At 37.8% G+C, this 15,474-nt stretch overlaps 1 protein-coding gene and 1 long non-coding RNA gene across 8 annotated transcripts in view; one reads left to right on the top strand and one right to left on the bottom strand.

The window, feature by feature from the left end:
* The window catches only part of LOC145554061 (uncharacterized), an 80,670-nt gene that overhangs the window by 899 nt on the left and 64,297 nt on the right, over positions 1 to 15,474 (top strand). For 3 of the 4 annotated variants that reach the window (XR_014090095.1, XR_014090094.1, XR_014090096.1), the window contains exon 2: positions 226 to 334. This is a non-coding gene — a long non-coding RNA (uncharacterized LOC145554061). Of the gene's footprint in view, positions 1 to 225; positions 335 to 1,257; positions 1,381 to 15,474 lie in introns of those variants that run through there. The other variant, XR_014090093.1, reaches the window with a different exon arrangement.
* Positions 6,125 to 15,474, bottom strand: part of LOC103474014 (ephrin-A5b-like) — a 127,416-nt gene continuing 118,066 nt past the window's right edge. The window contains exons 6-10 of one of the 4 annotated variants that reach the window (XR_014090089.1): positions 14,328 to 14,597; positions 12,879 to 13,016; positions 12,557 to 12,741; positions 11,379 to 11,494; positions 6,125 to 8,074 (exon numbers count right to left, since the gene is read on the bottom strand). The gene's annotated coding sequence lies outside the window, so the exon portion shown is untranslated. The other 3 variants (XR_014090090.1, XR_014090091.1, XR_014090092.1) reach the window with 3 other exon arrangements.

Genomic DNA, 15,474 nt, shown 5'->3' with positions numbered 1-15,474 from the left:
TTTGATGTGGCGTCACACGGAGCCGAGCAGATCGAGTTCAAATGGATATTAACGGTGCAGGAGGCGGCCGGCCGGTCACCGTGGGGAAACGGAGTCCTGACGTTCCCACCGCCCTCTGCTGCTTCACCAACAGAAAAAAAACCAATAACAGCCACAAATCTTCAGGTTTAATGAAGGTTGAACTGTTTATTTACTCCTTTATTGCTTCTGTGTATTGAATCGGAGGAAAGAGACGGCAGAACCATCTGCAGCCCGGTTCCTGTTGGCCTGCTGCTGTTTCCCACCAACACAATGACTGAAGTCACTGCAGGGCTTGATGTTCGGTTCTACGATGGTGAGTTTACGGCCATTTTAAATGGATAGAAACGATTAAATTTACACCAAAAAAAAAGATATATACATTTTGAGCTCAATAAAAAAAAAAAAATTTCAGAAAAAAAACTGAACATTTCGGTTTAAAAAGTCAGGAATTTGCTCGAAAACAAAACAAGAAATTATGAGATTAATCTCAGAAATTTTCTAGAAAAAACATGGAAAGTTCTGAGTTTCAAAATTCCAAAATTTGCTAGAAAAAACTCTGAACTTTGAGATTAATCTACGAAATTTTCTAGAAAAAATTGGCTATTTCCGAGTATGAGAGGTCAGACATTTGCTAGAAAAAAAAAATCAGGAATTCTGAGAGGAATCTCAAAATTCCTAGAAAAAACTTTAACGTTTCATAGTTTAAAAAGTCCAAAATTTACTAGAAAAACCAAAGGAGTAGACAACATTTTGCAAAAAAAATCTCAGAAATTTAGAGAATAATGTCTGAAAATTTCTAGGAAAAAAATGTGAAAAATTTTAAATTTCAAAAGTTGAACTTAAAAAATTTCAATACAGGAAAAAAATTCCACTTTGTCTAGAAATGTCTTCTAAAACATTTTGAAAATGTTCTAGAAAAAAACAAACTTTTTTCTCAAAAATTTCTTGAATTTTTTCTCAATAAATATTTTACTCTTGAAGTTCAAATCGTTTGGAGCCTGTCTGGTGATATATGAGAAAAAATCAAATCAAATCATCCCTATAGTTTAATATCTTGCGGGAAAGACGTAATAACAACAACACATTTTGAGATTAATCTCCAAACTGTTCTACATAAACTTGAAAATGTCTTTTAAAAGTAAAAGATGTTCCACTTCGAACCCCAAATGGGATTTTTTGGGGTGAAATGATGGTATTTGGTTGTTATTTGCGTTCTGTGTGAATGTTTCCCAACAGGTTTGGCTCTGATGCAGCTTTAGATCCTGTTTGATCTGCGTTTCGGGTTGTAGGCGGTGAAAACCCGGCTGAGTCGTCAAACGGACAAATCTGAGGCCCAGTAAAGTCAAACATGCAGCTGCAGCCGCCCACTCCTCCATTGTTGCTTCCTTATTGCTCAGATTCAGAACAATGGGGCTGGAGGTGGAAGCTAACTGCTTGTTAATCTTCGTAAAACTGTTTGAAACCCACACGATGCAGGAAAACCTCCCCACTGTCTCCTTAGATTAAACAATCTGTCAAAATTACTCTGGATTTCAGCTTTTATTTCATTAGGAAATCTGCATATTTTCAAAGTGATACCTGAAAATGCTCGTCAGAGTGCAGGGGTGTCCAAAATGCGGTGCAGGGGCCATTTGTGGACCTTGGATTGGTGTTGGTTGGCACCGTTGTCAAAGTGAGATTGACTATCTGGTCCTCATAGAAAATGAAACATTAGGTCACAAAGCCACATGTCACTGATCAGATTGTAGAAAAATCTAAATAATTGGTTCTCAAATATGGACCAACTCGTCCCTCGTATATCAGTTAATTAGGACCTGAAATTTGACACATTCATTTCAATTGGATTATTACGCAATATTTAATACAATAAACATTTTAATACAATTAATTGATTTTTTTTACAAACAAAATTCCAAAAAAATTTCAGCTTTAGTTTTTTTTTAATTTAAAAATTAATTTTCAGTTTTTTTTTTCTATTTCAAAATTAGTTTTCTGCTTTAATTTTATTTTTCATTTTAAAATTTGTTTTCCAGTTTCAAGTATTTATTTTAGTTTAAACCTGTTTTTACAATAATTTTTCAATTTTGAATCTTTTTTCAAATTCAGAATTGTTTTTCAGTTTCCCTTTTCTCTTGATTGAAAACATTATTTTTCAGTTTGAAGTATTTTTTTGTTTCAAATATTTATTCTTTCAGAATTATTTTTAGTTTCAAATCTTTTTTAAGTTTCAGAATATTTCTTTTAGTTTCAGATCTTTATTTTCAAATTTCACATTTTCATCAGTTTCAAATATATATAAATGTATTTTTTTATTTCTAAGTTATTTTTCAGTTTCACTATTTTTTGAGTTTCAAATTGTTTTTTGTCTCAAAATTATTTTTTCAGTTTATTTTTTTTAGACCAAACTTTTTGACCCTACTTTAGCTCCATAAACATCTTAGAGCTGAAACATTGCTGCAGCCCAGTGAGATGAATTACATTCTGTAGCTCCGTCTCCACGGCGATCAGTCATGTTTCCACACAGCAACATGTTGCGTTGCTCCGTTTCCTGTAAACGTTTCCGTCGTTTTTACGTTAAAGCGTAAAGTTTCAGACTGACACGTTCAGATCCGACATGTTGGAGGCAGAAATATGTCATCTGGCCCCGTGACCCCGCCGTGACCCCTCACCGCTTCGTCGTTTTCCCACCGACATAACGCCGCAGCGCCGACGGCCTTTTGGGTCCGACCCGCCGCCACCTTTTTAATCTAAACTCAGCGTAAGGTCAGAGGTCAAACTCTTTTCATAGATGTGTTCCTACTTGTTCCTTTCAAAATAAACCTCGCCCCCTGCTGCTGTAGGACTAAAAGAGAGTCTTGTTCTCACGCAGAATCGAAGTGTTGGGGCTCAGACTTTGTTTAAACCGCAGGCGCAGTGTGTTTATGGGTCGGTTAAAAGGTTCCTCTCCGACTGACGGGTCTGTCAAATAAACAGCAGGACAAGTGGTGCCGCTTGTTTCTTCTTCCCCATAAAAGTCAAACATGTCCCCATCATATTCTGCGCTACCAGCATGGGTCACTGTTAGTCTAACACGTTTAACCTTTATCTTAATAGTCGCTCTCTGAACGTATTTCCTGGAAGAAAATGAGCTCAGAGCTCCTGTGAAAAGTTTTCACCCCCCTTTGGATGTTTTACTGCAAAAATGTGGCTTTTCAGACAAGAAAATAGAAAAATAGACCATATAATTTCAAAGTAAAACATGATTTCTTTAAAAATAATAACAGTAAAATAAGTGACTGCATAAATATTATGTTTAGGAAATCAAAAATAAGACAAAATGAAGGGAAAATTCCCACACTCATGCTTCCATTTGGGTCTAAATTGCTCCTAAAATCAACTTCAACACTTAACAAAATGACTGAGATGTCCTTTTGGCAATAAGGTCATGTTTTTCAGTGTCTGAAAAATGAGCCGTTTAAAAAAAACTTTCCAATTATTAATTTGCAGTTGATGGCGCTGTGCTGTTACCTAGTAACGCCAGCAGAGTTCTGCCCGTTACCTAGCAACCTAAGTGGAGCTCCAGATCATTTGGCCAAAATGTGTCTATTTTTAGAGGTTAGCTACAGTTTAAAGGGGTGAATATTTATGTATGACGGAGTGATAGATGGGGCTAAGAAATAAAAGATATAACAAGAATTGAGTCATAGTGTTACAAAAATAAAGCTGTAATTTTTTACTTTATTCTTGTTATATTAAGACTTTATTCTCATAATTTTACTTTTCAAAGTTATTTTTTTTTCTTAGTATTCTGTCATATTTATTCAATCACTTTGTTAAATATTTTCTCTCATTGTCGTCATTTTGTAGAAATCAGTTTTCACTTTGGTATTAAAGTTTGTTTTTTGTAAATTTTTTTGCTCATAATCAATTTTGTAAAAGAAATAAAAACATACTTTTTATAAGCACTGTAAATTATAAAGTGCTATGGGGAAAATTATTATTATTAATAAATATCTACATGTAAAACATTGACTTTCTTGTTTTGAATGAGAGAATAAAATAATATTGCAGCTAATTCACTTATTGTGCTTTAATTTCATATCAGAGTTTATGTTAGCTAGAAACAAGGAAAAGCTTCCATCAGAAAAACCAATTTAAATGTTGGAAATAAGTAAATAAAAGCAGCTATCGGAGATCTGAGACGGTAAACGATGCCATCTTCCTCTGAGATGCAACACAAAGGTCAACGCTGCTCCTTGGAAAGCTCTCTGCTTCGGCTAACGAGCCGTAATCACGCGCGGTGATTGTGTGATTGCTGGCGATGTTGATGTTGCTGCTGCTGCCACCTTCCTCTCTGCTCTCCTTCCACAGCGGCTCTATATATAGAGGCAGCAGTCGGAGGTAATGGGATGATGAATGGACGCAGCCAGGCCTAATTTCATGGGGCAGGAAATCACCAGAGGAACAAAAAAAAAAAAAAAAGCTAAACTTTGGAGGGTGTAATTATTGTCCCCGGGGACAAATCTGTCCCAAACGACGCCGCAGGAAATACGACTCGTGATAAAGTAACGTGTTGTACATGCTAAGGCTTGTGGGTATTCATGCGTTTTGACCTGAGGGATGTTTTCCATCCGTGTGATTTCATCCCATTCGTCTTCTGAAAGCGCCGCGGACTCTTGGCCGCTAACAGCTGTTTGCTTTATTACAGCTGCAGGGATTTATCCCATAATGTTTGATGTTAATAACAATGTTGAATGATTTACTGCAGCGCAGAGAAAGTCGCTCCATAAATTTATCGGCTCGCTTAGTAAAATATTTTCATTTCAGAGTCTGAGTTCAGAAGAGAATAAGAGCTGGTTGATGGTTTTGGCTCTGAAGTTTACTGTGTTTTCACACCTGATATTTTGGCAGATTTGGTTCGATTTGGGATCAAAGTTGCAACATTTGTTACATTTTTAGCTGCTGTCGTTCTCTTTCATGTTGCACCGTATAAAATTATCCAAACTAAATAAAAAACCTGTTCCCCTCCTCGCCTGTGGGGGCGCTGCACCAAGAACCACTGAAGGAAACGACATAAAAACCTCTGAAGACGCTGAGCGCAGCTTCCAGTTTTATGAAACGTAAACATGAATGGAGTGGCGTCAGATTTGAGCAGGTTTCAGATTTCAGAGCGACCCGACCGGACCGGACCCGACCCGACCCGACCGGACCGGACCGGACCCGACCGGACCGGACCGGACCGGACCCGACCCGACCGGACCGGACCGGACCCGACACAGTAAAAACACATGGGATCTAAATGACTAAATATTTAGCTAGCTTCAAATATTTAGTGTGAAGTTTGCTAACAATTTAATTTGGAGCTAAATATTTAGTTTACTAATTAACTAAATATTTAGCACCAAATGAAATATTTAGTTTGAAGCTAAATACAATATACTTATCTAACCGGTGCACCTAAGTATGTAGTTTGCTAACTGAATATGTAGCTAACAGCTAAATATTTAACTTCCTTACTAAATATTTAGAAAACATTTAGTTTTCTAAGTAAATATTTAGTTTGTATCTAAATATTCTTCATGTTGAAATGGTCAACAACATGCTGAAAAGATGTATAAATGAATCCCATTTTTTTTGTTTTTAGAAATAAATAACTCCAATTATTCGATATATTTTGATAGTGCTGCCTCCAGACAGCTGCAGTTGTCTGGAGGCAGCACTCATTGTTTATTTTTGTCAGTTTTACTCCATAATCATCTAAATTACTGAACCCGATTCCTGCCTGATGCTCCTGCGGTGCCTGTTTTCGCCAGCAGAGGGCGTGGTTGTGGCTTTTATCCCGTCTTCAGCCTCGTCTTTGCCTTCCTCCGGTCCAGGAATACCTGCCTTCTCCCGAACAGGTCTGGGAATGCTGCTTGGCTCCTGGAGTAAATATGAAAATAAAGCTAGACGCAGGAAAGCCCTAATTAGTCCGTCACTCCAAACTAACACTTCAGCCTGAGCCAGACCCGGCCGGCCCGCAGCATTTTCCCCCGCTGTCAGAGCTGGTCGTGAGTGTCAGATTTAATCTGGTGCAGGGGTCGAGCGGGGTGCTGGGAGAAACCCATCATTTTCATTTTGTTTGTGTGTGTGTGTGATGGATACAGGAGATAGAGGAAAAGATCGGGCCTCTGAGAAGGAAACAGCCTGACAAATTCAATAAAACACGTCTGAGCAGCGCCTGCTGAACGTTCTGCTCCGCTTTGCCTCTCAGAATAAATATGAGCCGTTCTGAACGCAGGGCATTACTGTTGGGTGTAATTGTCTCATTTTTTTCTGAACCGGCGGTTTTCCTCCGTTGTTTGACGGAGTGAATCCAATTACAGGTGTCGCCATCGCTCACGGCGGCGGGCGGAGCGGATGATGCGGCGATCTGGACGATTGATCGGCTGTTTGCGGCGGCGATCGCATTGATTAGCCATGAAATGTGCCAGGCAGCAGCTCACATCGCTCAAATACCAATGAGAGAGAGAGAGAGAGAAAGAGGAGGTTCAGCTGGGGAGGGAGGAGGAAGAGGCGAGGGGAGGGAGAGGAGGTCAAAGATGGCCGCCTTTCCTGTTGGGAGAGGAAGAGAAGGGAAATATTTTATAGGAAAACAACAAATAGGTCCATCCATCCATCCATTTATCCATCCGTTCATCCATCCATCTGTTCATCCATCCATCCATTCCTTCCATCTGTCCATTCATCCATCCATCCATCCATCATTGTCCTGTAGTGTTTTTTAGGAGGTGAATCTTTGACTAGGCCACCTAGAAATCGTTGGGTTGTTTGTGTCTCTCTGGACCAACGTGACTCAGTGAGTTTTACTCTCATTTCCCAACAGCGGCTCCTTTATGACCCTCCTGCCATCAGTTCAGCTCGTTTTAGTCATAATTACTTATTATTTTACAGGACAGAATGCAGTAATTGGAGCCAGTTTGAGGTTTTCCTCACATTCCTGCTTAATCCCGTCATGTTCCAGTGTTTTCCTTGCTAACAAGGTTCCAACCCGAGCCTTCAGTCTGCACTGCAGGAGTCCACATTACCTTATAAAAGGACCTACACATGGAGCTGGACACTTTTTTTCTTCTGGTTTTCTCCCAGATCGGTATGTAGAGGATTAGGGCCACTAGAAAAAATGTCGACTGTTTTTAAACTGAATTCTGACTTTAATCTCAGGAGTTTTGACATTTAAAATCCAGGTATATGAATTCAGGAACAGTTTTTTGAGTGTTTTTGCACACTAACAACATAATTAAGATACATCTGAGAATGAAAAAAAGTAATAAAAAAACAGAAAAAAGTAAAAAAAAAAATGGAAATCTGAGACAAAAAGTGAGAATATTAAGGGAAAAAAATTTAGAATTCTGAGAAAATTCCAATCTGAGACAAAAAATAAATTTGGATTCTGTGAAAAAAAATCAGAATAGAAATTTGGGAAAAGTCGCAAATTCAAGAAAAAAAATTGTTGGAACTCTGTGAAAAAAAAAAAATAAATCTGAGAAGTCGGAATTCTGAGAAGATTCCAATCTGAGAAAAAAAGACAATTTTGTAAAAAAAAAAAAAAAAAAATCACGAATAAGAAAAAAGTCAAAATGTGAAAAAACACATAAATCTGAGAAGAAAGTAGGAGATCTGAAAAAAACTTATTATTCAGAATGTAATAATGTTTTGACAGTTTTAATCCTAATCTGTGGATCCATCTTTGAGCTGGATTACAGGAACCTTTCTGAACCAGTTCAGTTCAGTTGAGTTGAGTTTGGTTTGGTTTGATTCAGTTCGATTCGGTTCAGTTCAGTTCGGTGTTTATTACGAGTCGCATGAATCTCTTTTCAGACTCTAAGTGGGATTAATTCCCGCCTCCGGAGCGTCTGGACGTCCCAGGTAGAAACACCATCTGCTTCATTAAGTGGGAGTTATTCCAGCGGCCCGGAATAATAATATTCCGGTTTCGGCTCCACATCCAGGCTCCGCCGCAGACGGGCTTCATGGCCCAACATCGATTAGCAGCAGTTCAAGGTGGGCAGAACGTTTCGGGTGCAGCGGATGAAACCTTTGAAGGAAAATATGAAAGGAAAATAAATTGAAGCTTTTGCTATTATCCAGAAAGTTTTATTTTAATTAATTTTAAATCCACAAGGGCTTTTCTGTCCTGCCTGGAAATGAGGATTTTGGAAATAAAACACGAGACAAAGACATGAAATGATCTGTGAGGAGCAAATAATTAAAAAGTTAATGATGTTTAGAGGAGAAAAGGAGGCAGATTAAAGTTTGTAAAGAGCCAATGAACACGGGAAAACCAGGATGTTCACCAGGGTGGGAATGATTCAGGAATCAGACTGGGAATACTGGTTCATCCGGGTCGGGAGATTCACTGGAATATTCCAGATTAACTGTCGAGATTCAGGGATGGATGAACAGATGGATGGATGGATGAACAGATGGATGGATGAACAGATGGATGAACAGATGGATGGATGGATGGATGAACAGATGGATGGATGAACGGATCCATCAGAATCCAGTTTTAAAATCCCATAACAATAAAAATCTGTTTTTATTTTTTATTCTGAAAATCACTTTTTGACATAAACTTAAGATTTTTTAGATTTTGACTGAAAATTAGAATTTTGAGAAAAAACAAACATCTTTTTTATTCATCGGGCCCTAATGTTCCTCCGTAGCTCTGCCACCAGCGCTAGGCTAATGACTAGCGACGGCTCGTTTTTAATGGCTCAACCAGCCGAGGTTCGTGAAACAAAGATTTATTTTGACTTCCTCTGTGACAAACATTTAAAGTTATTCTGCAAATTAATTTACTTTCCTCCAGAAGCCAAACACACGAGACGTTTTCCATGCAGATCCCTACAACAACGCCTGAGTCTGTCACGCTTCATCACAGAGAAAAATGAGAAAGGGATTTGAAATAATGGAACTTGGCATGTTGAGTCTGTTTGCAGTGACACGTTTCTATTTCAGCAGCGTGACGAGCGGCGGCGGCGATCAGAGCTCGTTATGCTGATGATCATCCGCCATCTTGTTCTGGTTCGTGCTAGTGATGATCTGGGAATTTCATGAGTTTAACAGGAGTGTTAGGACGCCAACAAAATGAGTCTATTTCCACCAAACACTGAAATAACTGAGTTTGAAATGTAGAAAATTTACTAGAAAAAAAATGTCAGAAATATTGAGTTTAAGCTAAAAAATCTTATAGAAAAATCTTGGAAACGTTCGAGTGTAAAAAGTCAACAATTTGCTAGAAAAGACTTGGAAAAGCTAATTTAAGAATTTCTAGATTTTTTTTCTTTAAATTCCTGTTTCAAAAGTCAAAAATGTCCTGGGAAAACATCAAAAATTTGGAGATTAATCCCTGAAAATCTCGAGGAAAAAAAAGGAAATTTCTGATCTGGAAAGTCAAATTTGCTAGAAAAAAACTAAGACATTTTTAGATAAATATCAGCAAATTTTGAGGAAAAACAGATTTTGAGAAGTCAAAAAAATTTGCTTGAAAAAGCTGAAAATTTGAACTTAATCTCAAAAATAAAGTTACAAAAATAAAAAATTCTGGACTTCTGAAACTCAGAAAATTTCAAATTAAACTAAACATTCTTGAGATGTTTTTGCAGCAAATGTTTGGCTGTTCAAATGCAGAAATTTCAAGGGAAAAAAATTCACTTTTTCCTCAAAATTCTGTCAAAAATAAAGTCAGAATTTTCTTTTCCCAGTTATAAATTTCCAAGTTTTTTACTTGAAAATGTCAGATTCATCTAAAAATTTCTGAATTTTTCTAGCATTTTTTGACTTTCAAAGTGTTTTCCAGATTTTTTTCCAGTTTTTTTCATTATAATAGTTTAGTTTTAATTAATTTGAGCAGATTTCTTTGCAGAAACCTGCTCCCCTCATTTCTCTCCGCTCTGCCACATGGGAATCAAAGTGCGGCCGTCTGTCTGCCTTCGCTCTGTCAGCTAATTAGCAGCTTCTGCTGTCAGGATTCAGGCTCCTGTTCATCTTTGTCACAGATCGTCCATTAAACCGCCGTTAGTCGGCTACATTCTGCAGGACTTTGCAGAGTTACGGCCAAAAATCGGCCTCATCCTGTAATTGATGGTTCAGCTCTGTGTTTTTTCTGAGCTTAATGCAAACGACAGAAACAGGAGGACACTGAGGGTCCGTCCACATGAAAGCAGGACGAAGCGAGACATAAATCCTCGCCGCTCTGAATCCGGAGCTTTTTAGGATCTAATAAGAGCGAATCTATGGGGTCGTTTTATGTTTGCCTGTTTTCATTATTCATCATTCGGAGGCTCGGACCGCAGCAGGACTGTAAATCTATAGACGGCCACGCAGGTTATCTGAGCCTAATGCTAACTTTGGCACGGCGTCAAGATGCTAGCATGCTGAGGTTTATGGGAGGCTGTTAGTAGCTACACTGTCAAAAATCAACAGCAGTAATTTGGATTATTTAGCCTGACATAAGAAAAAATGAGGTTCATTTATCACCATTTATCTGATTCATTTTGTAAATGTCACAGTTGTTGGCAAACAAAATGTTTTGTAGTTAAATAATTTGCTTGCTAACTTAATACGTAGTTTGAAGCAAAAATATTAGCTTTAATCTAGGTATTTATTTTGGAGCTAAATATTTAATTTTCTAAACAAATATTTGTATGTAAGCAAATATTTTGTTTGGAGTTAAATATTCCCTTTGTTAACTAAATTGCTACGGGATTTTGCTAACCAAATATTTAGTTTGAATCTACCTTGCTAGATATATATTTTATCTGGCTAACTATGTTGTTTGAAGCTAACTTGCTAACTAGATATGTAGACAGAAGCAAAAGCTTATACTTAGCATGCTAACAAATTATGTGATTTGAAAACTGGTTTGCAAACTAACTATTGAATTTGGAGCTACATATGTTGCTTGTAAGCTAAATCTTTCACTTGTAGCTCGTCTTGCTAAGTAGTAGCTACAAGCTAGCTACCTAAGTATCACTTTGTAAAATTAACCCCCATTTTGTTCTCTGACAGGCTCAGTAACTCAAACTACTGTTAATTTCTGACTGTGTATCTTTACAAGTGGAACCCTTAGCAGTAATATTAGCATTTCCCCAAACTGCTAGCTGTTGTGATTTTGTGTTTCTTTCCTGTTTTCTCAGCCCAGAGCAGACGAAGGCTGGTTCTGAGCCTGGTTCTGGTGCTTTTGTACGTTTTTCCTTGTAGAAAAGGAGTTGTTCCTTCCTATGGTCAGCCAACGACTCGGTTAAATCGTCTGTGGTTTGACTTCGTCTGGTTTTCACAGATAACTGTCTGTTAGTTCTGTCTCACCAGAACCTGCTGGTGTTTCTCGTAAATACCTGGAAACTCCGCAGATGTGTTGGGATCCAAACGTCTTCCTGTTTCAGCGGTTTACAATCCGTTTTATTGCCTCCCTCCGCTGCAGCTCGGGTTGTTCTGGAACAGGTTCTGCTCCCTGAACAGATGCAAACATGCTGCAGCATCACTGCTGGTTTATGATAAATGATAAAATGCACAACCAGAACGTTAAACAAAACGTTCCGGAGGTCAAAGATCCTCTCATTAGGGAATTTCCATTGGTGGGCACATTTCAGCTAATGTGCTAATAGCAGAGCTAAGTTTTTGTTTAGCATTTTAGCTAACTTTGAAAACATTAGCACACATAGCTTCCCCTACAGTAACTTCTTCCTGATCATTTCTAAATCTCTCATTTACTCAGTTATTTTGTAAACTTTCAGGTTAATAAGCTGCAACATCTGTGTTCAAGTTTTGGTTATAAACCGTTAAAAAATATCCAAGTAGTGAGATGTTTAAATTCATGCTCTTATTTTGAAGTCTGTTTACACAGCAGTTTTGTTTCCCCTCCTCATTTTCTCTCTTTTTCCCCCCATAACTTTATTTAAAACAAGAAACATACATATGGAGGGCCAAAACTGACGTAATTAATAAATAAAACACGGACAGTAGATAAAAAAAAACAATGTTTAAGAAAAATGTAGAACACATAAACTAGAATGTAAAAATTAAATTGGTGCTTGATGGTTGTAGTCTTTAAGGGGAGATATAACTTGAAGTTAGTGATTTAGCATTAGCTTTAGCTAACTACCATGTTGATGTAATGCTTTAGCAGTAGCTTCCGCCAAATACTGTGTTAGCATTGGTGGAAGAAACGTTAATGATCAGCGCTTTAGGATTAGCATAGCTGGCTTTGTAGCTAGTGGTGAATTTTTGAGTTTTGAACATTTCTGTTTTTGGTTTTTTTTTAATTCCCATGTTCGAAAATACACAGGAATTTTAATTTCAGAAATTTTCCAGAATTTTTTTAATGAAATTTGAGTTTCAAAAAACCCAAATTTTTGAGAAAATGTCAGAAATTTTCTAGAAAAATACTGCAATTTTTTTCATTTTAAAAGTTGAAAATTTGTAAGAAAAAATCTCAGAAATTTATGCATTTCTGAAGTCGAGATGCATAAAACACAGAAAATTTCCATAAATCAAAAATGTTCCACTTTATTACCTGAGAAAATTTTCATATCTTTTGTAGAAAATACATGAAATCAATCTTAAAATTTCAGACTGGCATTCCTTCATGCTCTGATTCCACGGCTGCTTTGGAAGAGGAACGTTCCTGAAATGATGATCTTGTGTTAGCAGCAGCAGGCATCAAAAGATCCAAGAAACAGCCGTTAAAAGGAGTTTCAGCTGCAGAGAAGAAAGAAAAAAGGTTCAGGACGTCCAAGAGTCTCTTAGTCTATAAAAATGATCAATTTGGCTGAAATTACATGTACATTTCGTTCTTTTATCCTTATTTCATCTCATCTTAAGTTCATATATTTTACTTGATATCTGTTGACGCCTTAAAAACGGAGCCAAATTCCTCTTTTGTGCATCACAGTCTTGGCCAATGGAGCTGCTGCTTCTCCGTCTTCTTTTCTGTGATGGATCCTCCCTTTGATGGATGGAGACGTGGAAAACCCCTAAAAGGAAACGAGTGTGTAGCTATCAGAACCAGACAGAAGAAAAACTGGAAAATATTTACTCTGTGGATAAATCTGCCGGGAACTGATGTCCTGCATCTTTAACCGTTACCATAGAATCATGCAAGATGCACAATTAGCATTCATTAGCATGGATTCTGCTGTTTTTTGGCATGAATTGTCCCCATACGCCTGTATCATGCGTACAGGTGATGGTTACGTATTTTCCTGCAGACATGAATCAGTCTGAAGAGGATTATCTGTTGTAATAAAAGCAGTGAGGTTCATCCAGACTCTCCTTCCTGCTCATCATCAATCAACTCGGTTTGATTTGGTTTTGCTTCTGGGTCAGAAATTTGATTTTAGCTTAAAGTAAAAAAAAAAAAAACATCGATATATTGACTTTCCCCGTGTTTCAAAGGGGTCAAATAAAGGTTTCATAGAGATGGTGGGATGCACTAATGGTGCCCTGAAAAAGTAGTGATTAACAGACAGGCATCAGAGGGCGCCTTGATACACTGTAAAAAATGTTTTCTTGGTTCAACTTAAAAAAATGAGGCTGCAATTTCCACTCGGCTTTTTAAGTTACCAACATTTCCTGTTATTAAAGACAACCTATTATGATTGATCAGGTTAAGATAGGTTTATAGGCCAGACAAATTATGTTTGTTACGTTTTTAGCACAAAGTCCAACAATGAGATTTTAGTCTGATCAGTCCAGACTGAGATGTTTTAGGGCGTCTTGTCACTTTAAATTCAATCCAAATCCAAACCCAGCTCAACGTTTACACTCGCACGTGAAAATGGATCCAAACAGATACACAATTAGACAAGCGTGCATCTTTGAAAAGCGAAAGTGGAGCCACCTGCGCAGCCAACAAGATACAGTGAGAACAATTTGTCGAAAATAATTTAGATTTTTTTGCTTGCAAATTTTTGACTTTTCAAGCTCAAATATTTTGTAGTTTTTTTTTTCTAGAAAATGTCTGAGATCAGTCTAAATTTTGTTTGGGTGAAATTTACTGTTGTACTAGTGCTGCTGCCTAATCCCTCTAACAAAAATGTAGACACACTCCTGTTTGTAATCTCATTTTTAGCAAAGAAAGTGAAAAAGAATAAGTAAATAAATTCAAATCTGAAATAAGATGTGTTAGATTTTTCCCCCTTCGCTACTGGAGGTGAGTTCATGGTCTGGACGGGAAATAAAACCTCCTGCCTGACTGTAAAAAGACCTGCAGGAAGATTCTGCAGCTGCACCTGTGCAAATATCAGCTTCACAAGAGCAACAAGAAGGAAACCTTTGTTTCTGACCTTTCAGCAGCAGAGCGGACGGACTGTAGATATTCTCATGTGCAAACGTTGAACCGGATCCCTCGGGACCAGCAGAGCCTCAGCAGGGCGTCCTGCAGACTCTCAGCTTGTGTTCGGACGTTTCTCCGCGTCGTCGTCGTCGTGAGCTCGCGCCGCCCTCTCCGTCTGACATTCCTCGTCTTCATTACCGGGCTAATTAGCGTAGCTTTGCAGTGACACCTGGCTGTGTTTCCCATGCTGCACTGCATACAGTACCAGGCGGTCTGGCTGCTGTCAGATGTTCACATGGTGTAACGGATGAGAAGCAGAGATCCATTTGTCAACTGGTACCAGTAATCAGCCACCGTTCCCAGCGTCCCAGACCGCTCAATGCCACAAAGTCATGGGAAAAAATCCCCTGAAACATTCAGTGTCTTTATTAATAAATGCTTATATTGATGCATTATCCTTTTCTTACTTATCTGAAAAAAGAAGGTCATCTAAAAAAAAAAAAAAACAAAAATTAAAATTTTTAGTCACTAAATACGAAAAAAATCAACCAAAAAAAAAAATCAACAAAAATGTGATTTTTAAAGGAAACCTATTTTGCATGTTTTATACTTTCATTTCGGTATATATATATATATATATATATATATATATATATATATATTGGCTATGGTTGGGGGATCCTGCTGTATCACGCATAGCAAAAACATTTGCTTTCATTCATAGTAGATGCCAAAAAGCTAGCCAGCTACTAAGGCTATATTAGCAGCTAGTTAGCGGTAGCCTCAACCACTAACTCAAACTTTTGCCTGACCGAAAAATCCTGCGAGGAAAAAAAAAACATAGAATATTTGAGGTTAAATAGTGATGCAACGACATAATTTAAGACTTATAATTAACATATTTAAGGCTAACATGCCGTTTTTTTTTCAACAATTTAAGACATTTTAAGGCCTTAGACTTAATTTTACTCATTCACACATCCCTAAACGAACTGGACCAAACTGGTGGGAATGCAGCCTTACAGCCAAACAATCATGGCTGCTGATAAATGCGATAGTTTCACCGAGTCGGGACGATTAGCTCAGCGTGGCTGTGGGGCTCTCTGGTTTCCTTACATGGTGTTAAATTGTCATGTGAACTTCTGACCTTTGGAATG

The sequence above is a fragment of the Poecilia reticulata genome, chromosome 12, assembly GCF_904066995.2.
Source record: "Poecilia reticulata chromosome 12, P_reticulata-male-v2, whole genome shotgun sequence".
In the NCBI taxonomy this organism is placed as follows: domain Eukaryota; kingdom Metazoa; phylum Chordata; class Actinopteri; order Cyprinodontiformes; family Poeciliidae; genus Poecilia; species Poecilia reticulata.
This window is presented reverse-complemented; position numbering and strand designations above follow the sequence as displayed.